Source organism: Magallana gigas, chromosome 6 (genome assembly GCF_963853765.1).
Source record: "Magallana gigas chromosome 6, xbMagGiga1.1, whole genome shotgun sequence".
Taxonomy (NCBI): Eukaryota; Metazoa; Mollusca; class Bivalvia; order Ostreida; family Ostreidae; genus Magallana; species Magallana gigas.
Genome location: NC_088858.1, coordinates 17,785,847 through 17,804,496, shown reverse-complemented (window position 1 = coordinate 17,804,496; position 18,650 = coordinate 17,785,847). Strand labels below are relative to the sequence as shown.

The 18,650-nt window shown below is 31.2% G+C and overlaps 1 long non-coding RNA gene across 1 annotated transcript; it reads left to right on the top strand.

Annotated features, from left to right (window-relative positions):
- Positions 1 to 3,415: 3,415 nt before the first annotated feature.
- Positions 3,416 to 6,954, top strand: LOC105348642 (uncharacterized). The gene is made up of 4 exons (XR_010714476.1): positions 3,416 to 3,669; positions 3,895 to 3,975; positions 4,386 to 4,471; positions 6,792 to 6,954. It is a non-coding gene; the product is annotated as an uncharacterized lncRNA (long non-coding RNA).
- The last annotated feature ends 11,696 nt before the right edge of the window (positions 6,955 to 18,650 follow it).

Sequence of the window (18,650 nt, the reverse complement as noted above, 5' to 3'; positions counted from 1 at the left end):
TATCTTATTATTTTCAAGCATAAATTGAAAATTCCTAACGTCAAAGACATTCATTTTAGGTCTTAAACTGGAGTGTTCTCTTCAACATTCAAAATGTAAAGAAAAGCTTTGTTTACATAGCAAAGAATTGTAAGTTCTGTAACTCGTTTATAACTCGACGAATGACACCAAAGTTTTGGTTGTCTACTAAAAAATGTCCTATTACAACATTATAAACATTAACATCGGAAAAATAATTTTTGATGAAAAACTTGACCATGTCCCTTTAAACTTGCTACGTATTTCGCTTTTTACTAGAATATGAACTATTTGATTCTTGAGTAGATAAATTATTAATTAACATTTTTGCAAAGGATTTGTTTAAATGTACTAAAATGTGAACAATCATTTGTTACGTATAAATAAAAAATGACACATATATTAGGTCGATTGTCTTTTTTTGTGAGTAATATAGAATAAATTATCTACAAAAATCGTGTTGCATTGCAGCCTCCGATTCATTTACATACAGTTTAATGCCCTTCGATAAATATAAAATAATATCAAGACTAAACATAACGCATATGAAGCCACCGTCATCATATTAAGAATTACTAGCCTTGACCCGTGCGTGCACGGTTGACATTGCATATCGGAATTTACGAAATACATGTATAGATACATCGATACACCGTATCCAGACCAAATTTGATATTGTGAAAACATAAACTCAAGAGCCTCCCCTGATTCCGCGTGAATGTAATGCACATGTGCAAGATTATAAAATCCCCAAAATCCAGATAGTTTCTGAAATTTTTGGATGAATTTTCATTGATTATTAATCAGCGAAGCTTATCGAGAAAAAAAACAAATTAATAATTTTTGAGTACCAATGATGTTTAAAATATATAAAACGAAAGACAGTACCTTTAAGCTTCCGATTTATCGATACTAAAGGCAAAAAATTCGAATCTATTACTTGAACATAGTGGTAAAGATAAGTTGAATTTTGTTATATAATATGATGTTATCATATATTATCAAATCATATTTTTGTTTTTTATATCTTATAACACATGAAAAATGTAAGAAATGTAATATATTTAACTGTAATAAATATCAAACAGGACATTTATATTATATATCATACAAATGTTATACTATATAATAATATTCATACAGTAATGACTATTTGTACAATAATGACTATTTTGCTGATACATGCAACAAACAATAACTGATTAACTTAAAAATCGTGGCTCAAGACGACGGCCCATACTCCTCGCGATTATTTATGATATGATTGATCATGTTTAAACCAACATTTTAAATTCAAAAATGCATTGAAAATATTGCTTAAAAGTATTTTTCTTCTGCTACTCGCCGTTGTTCTGCATGAGCTTTGGAACTTTGACGGAAATTGAATGTTGTCTGCCTCTACTAATACGACGTCATCAGGTAAACTTAACGGGCTACCTTTAGCGTAAAGAACGAAGATATTGGCGAATCAAACTTTGCGCGTTTAAAATAAATTGTGTTTTTGGTTTCCCCCTCCTTAAACATATTATGACATAATTTAGAAAAAAAACCCCAGACGAACACATGACCATTTGAAAGATTACTTTTTTTAAAGGTAATTTGATATGCATACTTCTTGAATAAATCCACAGAGAGTCAGAAGTTACAGCAAAAGTTCAAGACAAAAAGACATATGTTGTTTGAAATATACACAAGACATTAGGATAGGTTATTTGAATGAAAGATATTTGTAATAAGGCGTAATGAACTCGATTTTCAAAGTATTTGGAAGTAATTTGAAATAAAGTATGCTTTTGATTGCGAGTATTGAATGTACTTTAAAAATATCATCTATTTCACTACTTCAAAAATACATTTCTATTCCTTTTCTTCTCAGTTGAAACTTTGAAAAGGCGTCTAATTATAATGTACTTTTTATATTGATGATTAAACGAAAGGCAAAACTGTAAATAAAACATAATTCCTTGTTTACTTCCATGCTGTTTGTAAATCTATTTGTTCTAAAAATGAAATATTAAACTAAAGTGTTTGGATTGTATCTAATTACATTTTTCAAAGTAATAAGTAACTAATCAACTTTGAAAAAACTTTAATGTAATTGGAATTGCAAGTAATTAAAAAGATAATCGATGCATTTGATAATATTAAACTACATTTCAAAGTAATTGACCATAACACCGTGCTTGACGTCTGCATTGACAGAAATCTCGTGGTTTTAATTTCTCGCTATTATTCATCAAAATTCTTAACTGGTCATGACTGACGCTGTGTCATCACAGAACCAATATTTTCCGAATATATTTTTTTCTTTTTAGCCACGTCCATGTATTGAAAGCTTTGGAGATTTTTTGCGATTGTGTTTGTGACGTTCATTTGCATAGAACAGTGCAAAACAAGACACAAAAACCAAAAGACATAAATACATATCTCTATCTCTAATGACAAATTAAAAGCTCTGTGTTCTCAGCTTTACTATCAAGCGACACATTTTCAGACAGAGATTAAACCTCACACCTAAAAATATTACTATATTACAATACACTAGCGTACTAGGTTTTTTTTTATTGAAATATAAAAAGAAATAGTTTGTTACCAAAAACCATGTTCTTCTTAAGAATCGAAACTTAAAGATTTGAATTTCATAAATTGGTTTCTGGGTTTTCAGTTTTGAGAACAGACGAGAGTTTCCCCCTACGTTGCTTAACTCATAATACACACTTTAATTGTTTTCTTTGTGCTTTATGCAAAAATTATCAAATATTGCACATAAAAGAGTGCACGATTTATTTTCAAACAGCATTCAGATATGTTCGTATCCCGGCAAATTATAATGTTTCTTAAATGAAAAGCTTCAAATTTTACATTTCTTTTTATGTAAAGTCGAGTATCCCTCTTCACACCTACATGTATGATTGCTTAAGAAGGCTTAGGAACAACAACTGATGCCCAAATTAAAAAATTTGATCCTTGTCAAGTCGCCATGTAGAAAAGATTTTTTAATGCAACCCACAGCGACATATAAAAAAACCCCATTCTAACATGATAGTAAAGAGTATGGCTGAATAAGCAGTTGGACGATGAACAATTTTTAGGAGTTGGTGTTTTGCATCCCCATATCTCCCCCAAAACAGCAATTTTCCAAAATTGCTTGAAAAGTTTTAAAATATAAAAATGTTCAATTTGATTTTGTTATTTAAAGGTAAATATCTCACTTTTAACGTTTGGCACACGAACAATAAAGGTATTGATATTTTCTAGGTGATAGTCAATTATTTGTGTATAATTATGTTTTTGATAGAAATCATTCTCTTACGTAGGTCCAAAAGTGCTAATGCCACATTGACACTTGCGTAACCATCAGGCACAGTGTTAAAAATTGTGAATCAAAAACAGGACACGTTGTATTATAATCATATGAAAATAAATGAAAAGAGATACGATTTATTGATTCCAATGAAAGTAGGAGTGTTTGAATCACGGTGAAAATATATCCACACCTACTCCTTATATGATTTTTAAACAAACAATGCAATCGCCGGCTAAAGAGAGAACCGCCTGCTGTGTCTTGAATTTCTCTCCGACAATGGGCTTAGTTCATTTCTTTCTGCTTTTCAACCTAGGTATTGTGTTGTGTTACACTAGATTAGACAGGTACGTGTTTCATTTGTTTAAAGAACAAATTCTTTAATCAAATTTACAGCATTAGTTTTTTTTCTTATTTTTGGCGTAGTGCATGTAAAATGTAAGGAGATCTTTTTGTTAAGTTCCAGATAATATGTTCATTTTGATGGGAACAAACGCAATAAATACTGGTGAGAAATATCAGTCTATGCAAAATCTATACGAAAGATTATTTAAAACCACTTATTTTTTTAGACGACCTCAATGCTATAATACCCTACCTAAACTGGTGTACAAGAATGGCCATTTATGTATCAGAAGGTTCTTTGGTGTCTGGTACGTTACAAATTAGATGAACAATGTCAAAATAATCTATAATAAAGGAATCTTAATACTTACTTAAAAAAAAACTATAATTAAGGAATCTTAATACTTATGAAAAACTTATTTTCTTTCTTAATCTACATCCATGTATATGTATTATATTTACATTTAAAAAAACCCCACTCATTTGTTTCTTAAATTTAGATTCACGCGGTTTTTTTAACGAATCTATGCTAAAAATATAGATTTACGTGTATAATTGATGACTGCATTTTCTTTTTATGCTTCTGTTTTCTATTAGAAATTTGAATAAAAAATGTTACAAGATAATATATATGGTCACAAATGGAAAGGAATCGATAAGTCTTTAAAGATGGATGATGCGTTAACATATTTCATTTTTTATTTAAATTTCTTTTCAGCACCCGTAAACTGTCTGTCGTTGTAAGGGCCTATAGGAATGTTAAAAAATGCTGCCCGGGTTATCACGGTCCATTATGTGAACTTGGTAAGTACATTTGTATAATGGCTAAATTCACACCAAATTAAGAAAGACCCCTGGCAATTCCTAGTAACTGTTATGGGGTATTCATAATTAGATGTGTGAAATAATGTAAAGTTTAATTTTATTCTGTACGAAACAACCATCACGACATTTTTGTCATTTGATCATGATCATACTGTAAAAAAACAAGCCACCTGAATTTAAATAGAATTAGAATAAAATAAGCAATGAAAAAGTTGAACTGATATGAGTACCAAATAAATCAAACAGAAATAAGAATATATAAAACGGCTCAAAACTTAAATACAGTCGTATCTTGAAAGAACTAATACACTATCAACCCCGTTTTAGAACGTTATATTCTTATGAAAACAAAAATGATAAAAACATTTTATGTCTGTCGTTCTTGCTGTAAATACCAAACATTATGGTCTCTGAAACTTTTTGGAAGGCAACATTTCCTAATAACTATTTTCAATTAAAAACATCTGATTCATATATAATATATCCATGTATTCTAGACGAGAAATAAAATATTATAAAAAGATTTACATAATACCAAATGATTTATACATACATGTACTACATTTATATAATAGCAGAGTATATTTGATACCTTTCAAATTTTAAACAATATTCAAAATTCAAGAAAAAAATATTAAAATGGAACATGGCTTTGTAACTGAGTGTGTATAAAATTTTTTAGGTAACAAAAATAATATATCATTTTAATATCTGAACGATTTCATTTACATTCCTCCGATTATTGGAATTTTGAAATTGGTCAAAAACAGCACAATTTCTTAAAGTTTCTAATTCATATGTATAGCCAGCCTTAATTGCATTAATAAGGATAATGCAGGTCATGTATATGATAAGATACAACGAAGGCGTACTACGATGCACGTATACTATGTTCAGTATTTTTTTCTGACGATGATATTCCTTTTTATTCCTTGGTAAAAAAATGTGTTTCGAATGTTGATTAAGCCTAATGTCACGAAATGAATTGCACTTACAAATAAGAGGGGGCTATGAACAGGAATAGTTGGGGTAGATGGGGGGGGGGGGGTTATATACATATATACAAAAATAAAATTTTAAGAATTTAGATTTGAACTCAATAAGCGACAGCGCAACATAATATGTTGATTACTTTAAGTGGTTTGTTATGATTTAATTTCAAATGCGCACAATATTCACAGTTTGGCATTAAAATCACTCTTCTACTGAAGCTGTGGTGGTTTATTAGATTTGCCTGTCCTTCTGAATCAATATGGTATAAGTATATATTGCTGTGATTTCGCACCGAACGTTCTCATATGACAAATAGTGAGATAAACAATATATCTGTTGATGTACTGCAACAAGATTATAAAATGCAAAACCCTAGTTCGCTTCAATTCAGATTTGATTGATAAGAAATGCCTGAAATCAAATATATTTCCTTATTACATGTACCTAACATTTTTTGTACGCCCTATTATGAATAAAAATAACATGTCAATATTTATGTTTCTTTCGTCTTTAAAACAGTAAAATTCATGTTCAAAAAAGCTTGGTTAAATTCATATCTTATTTATTAAAAAGTGTTCGAGTTCCTTTTTCTAATCCAATACGTTTATTTTCTAAATCAATTGGCTGCATAAATTTAATGGTATTTGAAAGACATATTAATTCGTTTAAACTGGCAGTCTTTCAACATAAATACACTTGAATATGGCAGTATAAATATTTAATATATGTTTACATTCACTGAGTGTTTTCACTTTAATTTTTTAAGCGAACCTATTGTATTTTCCATCGATATATATATATATATATATATATATATATATATATATATATATATATATATATATATATATATATATATATATATATATATATATACTGACAGGGCTAAAATTGATACGGTCCAGTATATCGATCCAGCAACCTAAAAACACACGGATGCACGAAACGAAACATTCATGATGTATCAGTTTTAAATTCCCATATTATATAGACTTGGCTATTTTATTTTATCTTACGCACTTGTTTACATTAACAATAATTTAGTTACTTTAACCTAGTCTTTAATATTAACTCAAGGATTTATCAGAAGAAAGATGTAGATATAAACAATAAAATGCTATCTTTGATGACTCATGCGGGCTATGAAGGTAGGATCATTGCAAAAAAATAAATAATAATATAAACCCTTAAGCTGGGAATGTATTTTTTCTGCAATTTCCATCTTGCATGAATCACCAGAGAAATCATTTTATTGTATAAATGATATACACCATATTCAAAACAATTTGTTTACCATATTTTTCAGAATTCCGTGCCAATAAGTTTTCGGTATATTAAAACATCGTTTTACCACAGAGAGGAAAACTCAATACAGACCAGTGAGATGAGCTTTGTAAAATTTCAAATATCACAGAAAATGGTCAAGACAGCTAGAGTGTATTCCTTTGCTTTGTTTTCAGTAGTAAGCTTGGGAAAAAATAACATTGCGTTCAATAATATTAAAGTTTATAATTTTATTATATGCCTTGTTATTTCAAAGCTCAAATCAGTTACATAGTAAAATAAGCAACTGTGTGCCTATTACATTGAAAGAATAGTATTCGTTGATATATATAACTGTTTTTTTTTCTGGCTTAATCGAGAGACAGTGAACTGAATTCGGAGAAGCAGGATTTTTAATGAAAGGAGGAATGTATCATTATTTCATATAGATGATTAAGCTTAATTATACAAAAAAAAAATACTAAAAAAAAAGTTAGTTGCTAACCGAGATATCTGTACCCATCTTATATTTCATAAATCACGACAAGAAAGTCGTGGCAGTGGGGCCGATCAAAAAGAAGATTCAAAATGGCGACCGTAACAAACCTTGTTATTCTTTTGGTACAAGGAATATAATTCGATTACAATGAAAAAAAAATTAACGTCAAGCGTCTGTGACGATGCACAGGTTTCAATGGTTTTTAAAGCGCTAAGCATAGCTTTAGCGCTTTTTTGTCGCCAGATTTCTAAACCTACTTCCACTTTCGTTTTCGCGTTTCCTATATACCGCCACCTACTGGCGGATGCTGAGAGGTCGTACCCTGGAGATGACGTAATCTTGAAATATCATAACTTTGCAGTAGGGAGAACTTATTTAAATTGAAGTTATCCTGCATGCAGATGCATTTGTTCTACCAGTATTAAATTAACAATAAGTTTCATTTAAATGTCATTATTTTATATCAGATACGGGTGCTCCAAAACCCATATCATGATGATTTATTTCGAGAGAAAAAAGATGGTATATGCATTAAGTTGTGTTTTATGTGTTTACTAATAATTGAAATAGTTCTACAACATCAATAGATTTTGAGTGTTTTTAATTGTAATATCTTTCAGTTATGAACACCATGTTTTATATAAAAATGCAGAATTTTGTCGAGTTACTTGAAATACTACAATACACATATGTAATAATCTGTATAAAGTGATACCAGCTAACCTCGTTTAATTTGCAAATATGATTTTTTTAATGATCTAATTTATGTGCAGTATGGACAAATTACGCAGTAAAAAAAACACTTTACAAGAAGCATGCACTCTGTAGCTCTGCTAAACAGTAGCGAAATCTGTTTAAAACTAACTAGCAAAGCTATGAAATTACTACAAATGATCTCAATCAAGCATTCTCTTTTTAAACATGCTTTAAGGCAGATTGTTATATTTCAATTTTACATATTAAGTGCATTTTTCTCAATAGCGAACTATATGATTCTTTACATGTATTTTCATATCAATCGATATATTTTTAACACTTTCTTCCCCGCTTAGCGCTTTTTAGTACTTTCAGTACTTTGATTAAGATCTCATGTTTCACAATTACGTCAATTAAGTTAAGGTTTCATTAATTACGTTTTAAAAGTTTGCGTATCAACATTGCTCAAATACTAATTAACATGTAAAAGCTAAGTTATCAGAAATGGCTACTTACATTTTAGGAAATGTCCATCCTAAACAGAAAAGCGACAGAAGATCTTAATACGTTCATTTAACGTTCATTTTAAAACAGATTATTTATTTTAATACAGAAATTTCGATATTCTATATGTATACGTTACATAATCATGATACTGAAGTGTACACCAAGTGAACCTTTGTGAAAAAAAAAATTCCACGTTTAAAGTGAACGTATCAAAGGCTTTTTTACAAAATTTCCGTACGAAGGAAATATATCCGAGTTAGCATTGTTTTCACTGGTTATTGACATACGATGGTTTGCAGTTTCCTCATATCAGAAACAAAAGATAATTACTGCGAATATTATTACATTTTTATTTGATTGTTTAGTGCTGCTAAAATTATCAATATTTCTCTTATAAATGCAAAGTTAACAGGATGAATATTTTACGCAGAAATCCTTGAATTTTTGGGGTTTTCCAGTTATGTAATTTCAAAGAAAAATCTTCTTTTATTGTAAGTCAAGTTTTAAAAAATCTTTGTCATAAGAATATGCCTGTTATCACCTAACAAAAAAAAGAATTAACTTGATATGAGAGAATTGAGAATTACTCGGTCGGTGCGGAAGGTGGAACTCCAACAAAAGTGAATTTCTCTGTGCTTTATTTATATATCTATATCATTCACTATGGGCAGGTATATGTCAATTTATGAGTTTTTGCAATGTTTGTGCTCTTATATATATATATATATATATATATATATATATATATATATATATATATATATATATATATATATATATATATATATATATATATATATATATATATAAACTGACAGGACTAAAATTGATACGGTCCAGTATATCGATTCAGCAACCTAAAAACACACAGATGCACGAAACATTTCAGAATTCCGTGCCAATAAGTTTTCAGTATATTAAAACATCGTTTTACCACAGAGAGGAAAACTCAATACAGACAAGTGAGATTAGCTTTGTAAAATTTCAAATATCACAGAAAATGGATTGAAAATGGTCAAGACAGCTAGAGTGTATTCCTTTGCTTTGTTTTCAGTAGTAAGCTTGGGAAAAAATAACATTGCGTTCAATAATATTAAAGTTTATAATTTTATTATATGCCTTGTTATTTCAAAGCTCAAATCAGTTACATAGTAAAATAAGCAAATATGTGCCTATTACATTGAAAGAATAGTATTCGTTGATATATATAAATGTGTTTTTCCTGGCTTAATCGAGAGACAGTGAACTGAATTCGGAGAAGCACGATTTTTAATGAAAGGAGGAATGTATCATTATTTCATATAGATGATCAAGCTTAATTATACAAAATAAAATACTAAAAAACAGTTAGTTGCGAACCGAGATATCTGTACCCATCTTATTTTTCATAAATCACGACAAGAAAGTCGTGGCAGTGGGGCCGATCAAAAAGAAGATTCAAAATGGCGACCGTAAAAATCCTTGTTATTCTTTTGGTACAAGGAATATAATTCGATTACAATGAAAAAAAATTAACGTCAAGCGTCTGTGACGATGCACAGGTTTCAATGGTTTTTAAAATCTCATGTTTCACAATTACGTCAATTAAGGTTTCATTTATTACGTTTTAAAAGTTTGCGTATCAACATTGTTCAAATACTAATTAACATGTAAAAGCTAAGTTATCTGAAATGGTTACTTACATTTTAGGAAATGTCCATCCTAAACAGAAAAGCGACAGAAGATCTTAATACGTTCATTTAACGTTCATTTTAAAACAGATTATTTATCTTAATACAGAAATTTCGATAAAAAAAATTAAGATACTTTATACACGTGTTTCATCTGTCTGCATTAAACAATGGGTCAAGATGAACTCTGGGTTGGCCTCGTGTCTACACTGGAAATGATTGAACAGAAATCTAATTTTCAATGCATAACATCCAATGTTTTATTGTACGGTGATTCTTATTAAGGTCTTCCGTTTCCAACGGAAGACCTTATTGTTTTCGTACAGTTTATTAAGGTCTTCCGTCTTCAGCGGAAGACCTTACTGTTTTTCTACGCGTTCTCATTCTTCTATATTATTATTTTTCTTCTTGGTAGTCACCCTTAATTTCTCCGCCATTTCTCAATCGATTTAAATGATTTTTACAGGGATGATGTCTTAGGTGAATATCTCTTTGCATCTTACTTCCTGTATGAAAATTCACTTCCGCTTCTGAATTATCTCCCTTTTTCATGTATTTTGGAACATGATATTGTTCACGCATCTCCTCAAAAACTGTTATAGTTAGGGACTTGAAATTTATATGCAAGATAGAGTGGTTATGGTAGATTTGCTTGCCTGTTTTAGATTTGACCAGAAGTCATCATCCTTGAAGCTCGACCGGAACTGAAAATGTTGATGTTAAATTTTTTTGACAATTTTTACGAAATTTGAGATTTGATCACGAATAAGTTTCTTCTAATCAATATTTTGCTAACACATGTAGAGCATCAAAAATTAATCTATAAAAGATCTTTCAACTGACATCAAGCAAAAGGGGCTGACCCCTCATATAAGGGGCCAAGAGGGGTCTAAAGTCTTTTATCTATATCTCTTTAATGAAAAATATTTTGTAATGTATTATAGAACCAAAAATGTGTATCTTCCAGTTATCTACCTATATTTGTTAAGAGTTTTCTGATATGTTACATAATTTGGATTTTAAAGGGGCTAGAACTCCAATAGTTTGATCATTTATTTCTTAAAAAGGAGAAATATTTTGAAATGCATTATAGAAGAGAAGATACTCAGAATAATAATCATAATAATATTTAACCACCAAAGTTTCGTTTAATGGTCCTTATAAGGAGATAAAGAGTCGGCCCCTAAAACAATCTTTCCCTAATATCTCAAAAACAGTAACAAATTTCTAAACACTTGTTGAACAAAATGTGTTTAATATTAAGGGACCTTTCATTGATATCAAGAAAAAGGGGCTAGCCCCTCAAATTACATGATAAGAGGGATCTAAATGTTTCATTCAAAGCTCTTATACATATATCAGAAACAAAACAAGGGCGAGAAGTCCAATACATTTATGATTTATTTGTAAAAGAAAAAGAGGATATAGAAATTGAAAAGAGTCTGTTTAAAATCAAAGGATTTTTCATTCTATTTCCAAAACATGTTTAGCTGGTAAATAGCAAAATAAAGGTCAAGCATGTATCTCAAACTCTAGTGTTATTGGGAATTTAGTATTTTCCGTTTAATATAGAAGTCACCGACCACCCACCCCCCCCCCCCCCCACACCCTTCATAAAATCATTTAGTTTTTCTGGCCCGATTTTACTTGATATTTGATCTCGGACCTTTCATTTCAACTTAGTACTATTCTAGATTACCGCACTAATTACCAGACCAATTCGTTCATTATTAACAGAGATATGAACTTTTTGGCATTTGAGTTTTCATTTTCGTGTTTGACATGTACTGTAGAAAAAAATTCTAACTCCCGAGCCCTTCACTCAATCCTCGTGAAATTTTGTGTAAATGTACCTCGGACCTCATTCTGTTTTTCTGCCAAATTTGCAGCGGGTTGAACAATTATGAAGAAATTTCCGATATCAAGCCGCGAGTATAGCCTGTACGGGGACTTAAAATTTACACAGTGCAAGGGATGTAAGCAGCCGCGTAATATTTCTGTTGCATGTATATTTCTTGTTTTCCGTTTAGTCTGTATCTACGATAGCGTGTGAACTACTTATGAATGTTAGAACTGTGGAAATTACTGTCATCAATTTTTTTATGAATAAATTTACGTGTTACTGATTTCGTTATTTCTACATTTATTTATAAGAATTTTATCAATCCTGTTGATATAAAACAGTCAAACATAATAGTAAACGACACAAAAAATCACTACTCTGAAATACATGTGTAAAATGCATCAGTCATTGTTTTAGGACTTCCCCTAATTGTCGTTAACCGAATCCGAGATCCACACCTCAAAATTCTACTTTCGATTTATTTACGACGAAAATCAAGCTCGGTCCTTTTCATCCCCCTCCAGACACAAACACGCATCAACATTTCAAATGACCTCGCACTGTTACCAAACCTGAGTAGTGAGACATCTTACACGTTGTTTTTCATCTCATACAAAAATTCAGCTCCTGTCCCGGGCGGAAACGCCCCAAATTCAAAGAGAAAATCGGGAATTATTTCGCGTCAGCCATGTTTTGAAGCGAACCTTTGATGAAATACTGTTATGACACCTGCAAAGGCCGTGTAGAGCCAAGATTTGTTCTTTCTCTCTATTTCCTTCTCTCCATTTGTTTTGTTTTGTTTTTTTGACTTTCTAACTAAGATATTCAAAATAAAGGGGTTGTTGGACTGAAGTACAAGTTGAAAAACACTCTTCCTTTAAGATTTAGACAAAAACAGTCCTTTATTATTAAGGTCTTCCGTCTTCAGCGGAAGACCTTACTGTTTTTCTACGCGTTCTCATTCTTCTATATTATTAGGGTCTTCCGTCTTCAGCGGAAGACCCTTCTATTATTCTATTGTTTCTTTTTCACTTTTCTTATTGTTATTAGGGCTTTTCGACTTTCGGTCGAAAAGACCTATTGTTTTTGTTCTGTTTTATTATTATTATTCTTCTCGACAAAGTTTCGTCAGCGATTTTTTAAAAACGGAACCAAAAAATAAAAATTTAATATTAGATTCTTTTAGCAATTGGTTAGCTCTCCCGTATGTCCCTTTTTGGACTTCCGGTCTATATACTTCCGGTTTACACATGCAAAAAACAAAATATTAAAAGGACCTTTGTATTTTTTTTATTTTTTGTTGATAAACTATGAAATTTTGGATTTAGATACTTCATAGTTTGATATACAAAATTGTAAGCGACAACTTTTTTCTATCTCTTGCTGTTTTAGAGATACTAGACTTCAAACTTTGAAAAAAGGGGGGATGAAAAAAGTAAAAATTGAAATTACCACCAAATTTGTTAAATGAGGAATGGGAAATATAAAAATTGTCATAATTATCATATATTTGAAGTTTTGTTAGAAACCATTGAGAACTTCCGGTTTTATAAGTTGATTAAAAATCGTCTATGGGTGTTTTAATGTTAAACTGAATTCACGCGTGCCACTTTTCTAAAACAGTTTTCAAGTAAATACTTTCATATTTAATTTTTATAATGAAGGACTAAATACACAGACCGGAAAAGGTTTGGGGATTACAATTTTGAAAAATAAGGGATCTAGAGGGGTCAAAGTTGAAAACAGCCCTTTAGCTGTATCTGTTTTGTTCTTCATCCGATTTTTTAAAATCTTTTCAGTTTATTGTTCAAAATAAAGAGTTCTTACTTAAAAATATGGTCCGAGGGGCCACTTTTTGACTCCTTATAGGGGTTTGGAAGGCTAAAAGATAATAACCTTTTTAAATTTCAAAAACATTTTCAGTAAGAGTTATCTCGCTTTGCTCTTAGAATTTAGAGCTTAAGTACTATAGGCATACCAAGTTTTGTGTCTGAGAAATGAATACTAACTTTAAATTGATTTTTTGAAAAAATTCGTCTGGAAATAAGAAGTGTAGCATCTTGTAAAGTTCTGGAGTTATCTTTCTTTTCACATTGCACTACCCATTAATTCCTATTTAAGCATCTGGTTATACCAAGGCGTTCAGAAATTTTGGAAATAGATTCGAGATAATTTTTTGTAGACATTTTTAATAAAAAAAAAAAAGGGATAATGGGGCTGTCGAAAAGCCCTTACTTTTTGTTGCGGACAAAAAAAGTTCTAGTTAAGGTCTTCCGTTTCCAACGGAAGACCTTATTGTTTTTCTTCGGTTTCTTCTTCCCTATTATTATTATTTTTGTTTTTTTTTCTTACAAATTTTGTGCACGCGAGTTCTCGGAAATGGCTCGGCCGATTTTCATGAAACTTTCAGATCTAATAGATATTGATCTGAACCTTATTGGAAATTTTTTATTTTGATGACGTCACTTCCGTTTCAGAGATATTGACGTTTTAGCGATTTTTAGAGGGTCAGCTTGTCCGTCGAACTCCTCCTAAACGATAAAAGATATCAAATTCAAATTTTCAGGAATTGTAGACGAATGATTGTAGTTTTGTCTAAAGTGAGCCATTTATGTTTGGCGCAAAAGGCACCGAAGCTCGCCTGGACCCGAAAATTGAGATATAAAAAATGTAGTGATTTTTCTTGGTTTTCTTTAATTATCTCTTTTCTCGAAAATATTTTGTTAAGACATGTAGAGCAATTAAAATTCATTTTTACAAGAGCTTTAATTTGAGATCAAGAAAAAGGGGCTAGCCCTTCAAATTAGGGGCCGAAAGGGCTCTAAAGTCTTTTGATGATAACTTTTTAATGTGAAATATTTTATAATACGTCATAGAACCAATTATGTTTATTCTAACGTTATTCGCCTATACATTGCAATCATTTACTCCTATATTACGTAATTAGGGATTTTAAGGGGCCAGAAGTCCAAAACTTTGATGCTCAATATCTCTAAATGGAGAAACATTTTGATAAGCAATATTGAACAAAAGATGCTCAAAATATTGAGCTTATCAATCTGCAACAATAATTTCTTTGTTATGCGGTCCCTGAAGGGAGTTACAGGGTCGGCCCCTAAAACGACCCTTTCCAGATATCTCCAGAACGGTACATAATTTCTAAACACTTGTTGAACAAAATGTGTTTGAATTGACACGAGCTTTCATTTAAGATCAAGAAAAAGGGGCTGGCCCTTCAAATTAGGGGCCGATAAGGCTCTAAAGTCTTTTGATGATAACTTTTTACTGTAAAATATTTTGTGATACATCATAGTAGCAATTATGTTTATTCTAACGTTATTCACCTATACATGGCAATCATTTACTTCTATATTACGTATTTAGGGATTTTAAGGGGCCAGAAGTCCAAAACTTTGATGCTCAATATCTCTAAATGGAAAAACATTTTGATATGCAATATTGAACAAAAGATGCTCAAAATATTGAGCTTATCAATCTGCAACAATAATTTCTTTGTTATGCGGTCCCTGAAAGTAGTTACAGGGTCGGCCCCTAAAACGACCCTCTCCAGATATCTCCAGAACGGTACATAATTTCTAAACACTTGTTGAACAAAATGTGTTTGAATTGACACGAGCTTTCCTATACGATCAAGAAAAAGGGGCTGGCCTTTCAAATTAGGGGCCGATAAGGCTCTAAAGTCTTTTGATTATAACTTTTTACTGTAAAATATTTTATGATACCTTATAAAAACAATTATGTTTATTCTAATGTTATTCACCTATTCATGGCAATCATTTAATCCTATATTACGTTATAAGGGATTATAAGGGGCCAGATGTCCAACACTTTGATGCTCAATATCTCTAAATGGAGAAACATTTTGATAAGCAATATTGAGCAAAAGATGCTAAAAAATTAAGCTTAACAATATGCAACCATATTTTATGTGTGATACGGTCCTTAAAAGGAGTACAGGGTCGGCCCCTAAAATGACCCTCTCCAGATATCTACAGAACGGTACAGAATTTCAAACACTTGTTGAACAAAATGTGTTTGAATTGACAAACACATTCTTATGACATCATAAAAAAGGGGCTGGCCTTCAAATAAGGGGCTGAGGGGGCTCTAAAGACTTTTAATGATAAATATTTACTATGAAATATTTTTTGATCCGTTATAGAGGCAATTATGGTTATTCTAACGTTATTTACTCATATATGGCAATGATCATTTACTCCTACGTTACGTAATTAGGGATTTTAAGGGACCAGAAGTTCAAAACTCTGATCCTCTATATCTCAAAATGGAGGACATTCCAAAACGCAGTATTTAACAAAAGATACTCAAAATAATGTGCTTAACAATGTACAACCATATATTGTTTGTTATCTGGACCCTAAAAGGAGTTTAGGACCAGATATCGAAACGATTTTTCATTATTATTATTATTCTTTTTTTTTCTTACCGATTTTGTGCAGACGATTTCTCAGAGATGGCTCGACCGATTTCATTCAAATTTACAAGATTAACGCAATGTTATCTGAAGTTTATCGTTTTTTATCCATTTTCAAAAATACACTTCCGGTCGCAAGTTATTGTCCGTTTACGATTTTAAAAAGTCAATTTTGTCGGTCGGGTTTCTAAAAAACGAGTATAGATAAAAGGCTGAAATTTTCAGAGATGATAGATCTACCGTTTTTCTGGTGCACCTCGGTCAAGAGAATGTCCGCCGTTACTTCCGGTCGTCACCGGAAGGAAATTTGAAAATTTGAATTTTTCGACTTTTTTATTTTTTAATATTTTTCTTTGAAATTTAAACACTTTATAGTGACCATTTTACTGATTAAGAATATGTAATTAGTTTAAAAATCGATCAAGGCATTCTCGAGAAATTAAGCGTCAAAGTTCTGAAGCGGAGTCCGAGTAGCTCAGTCGTTATAGTCGTGGACATGGCCCAGGCGACCCGGGTTCAAGCCTCGAGTGCCGCAAATTTTTTTTTCATTTTTTTCGCTTAGATCTACGATTTTATCTTTGAATTGATAAGTTTAATCTAATCTATTCAAAAATCGGACGGAAGACCCACTCGTTTCTCGCAACGAGATCGAATCTAGTTATTTTTCTTCTTGGTAGTCACCCTTAATTTCTCCGCCATTTCTCAATCGATTTAAATGATTTTTACAGGGATGATGTCTTAGGTGAATATCTCTTTGCATCTTACTTCCTGTATGAAAATTCACTTCCGCTTCTGAATTATCTCCCTTTTTCATGTATTTTGGAACATGATATTGTTCACGCATCTCCTCAAAAACTGTTATAGTTAGGGACTTGAAATTTATATGCAAGATAGAGTGGTTATGGTAGATGTGCTTGCCTGTTTTAGATTTGACCAGAAGTCATCATCCTTGAAGCTCGACCGGAACTGAAAATGTTGATGTTAAATTTTTTTGACAATTTTTACGAAATTTGAGATTTGATCACGAATAAGTTTCTTCTAATCAATATTTTGCTAACACATGTAGAGCATCAAAAATTAATCTATAAAAGATCTTTCAACTGACATCAAGCAAAAGGGGCTGACCCCTCATATAAGGGGCCAAGAGGGGTCTAAAGTCTTTTATCTATATCTCTTTAATGAAAAATATTTTGTAATGTATTATAGAACCAAAAATGTGTATCTTCCAGTTATCTACCTATATTTGTTAAGAGTTTTCTGATATGTTACATAATTTGGATTTTAAAGGGGCTAGAAGTCCAATAGTTTGATCATTTATTTCTTAAAAAGGAGAAATATTTTGAAATGCATTATAGAAGAGAAGATACTCAGAATAATATTCGTAATAATATTTAACCACCAAAGTTTCGTTTAATGGTCCTTATAAGGAGATAAAGAGTCGGTCCCTAAAACAATCTTTCCCTAATATCTCAAAAACAGTAACAAATTTCTAAACACTTGTTGAACAAAATGTGTTTAATATTAAGGGACCTTTCATTGATATCAAGAAAAAGGGGCTAGCCCCTCAAATTACATGATAAGAGGGATCTAAATGTTTCATTCAAAGCCCTTATACATATATCAGAAACAAAACAAGGGCGAGAAGTCCAATACATTTATGATTTATTTGTAAAAGAAAAAGAGGATATAGAAATTGAAAAGAGTCTGTTTAAAATCAAAGGATTTTTCATTCTATTTCCAAAACATGTTTAGCTGGAAAATAGCAAAATAAAGGTCAAGCATGTATCTCAAACTCTAGTGTTATTGGGAATTAAGTATTTTCCGTTTAATATAGAAGTCACCGACCACCCACCCCCCCCCACCCTTCATAAAATCATTTAGTTTTTCTGGCCCGATTTTACTTGATATTTGATCTCAGACCTTTCATTTCAACTTAGTACTATTCTAGATTACCGCACTAATTACCAGACCAATTCGTTCATTATTAACAGAGATATGAACTTTTTGGCATTTGAGTTTTCATTTTCGTGTTTGACATGTACTGTAGAAAAAAATTCTAACTCCCGAGCCCTTCACTCAATCCTCGTGAAATTTTGTGTAAATGTACCTCGGACCTCATTCTGTTTTTCTGCCAAATTTGCAGCGGGTTGAACAATTATGAAGAAATTTCCGATATCAAGCCGCGAGTATAGCCTGTACGGGGACTTAAAATTTACACAGTGCAAGGGATG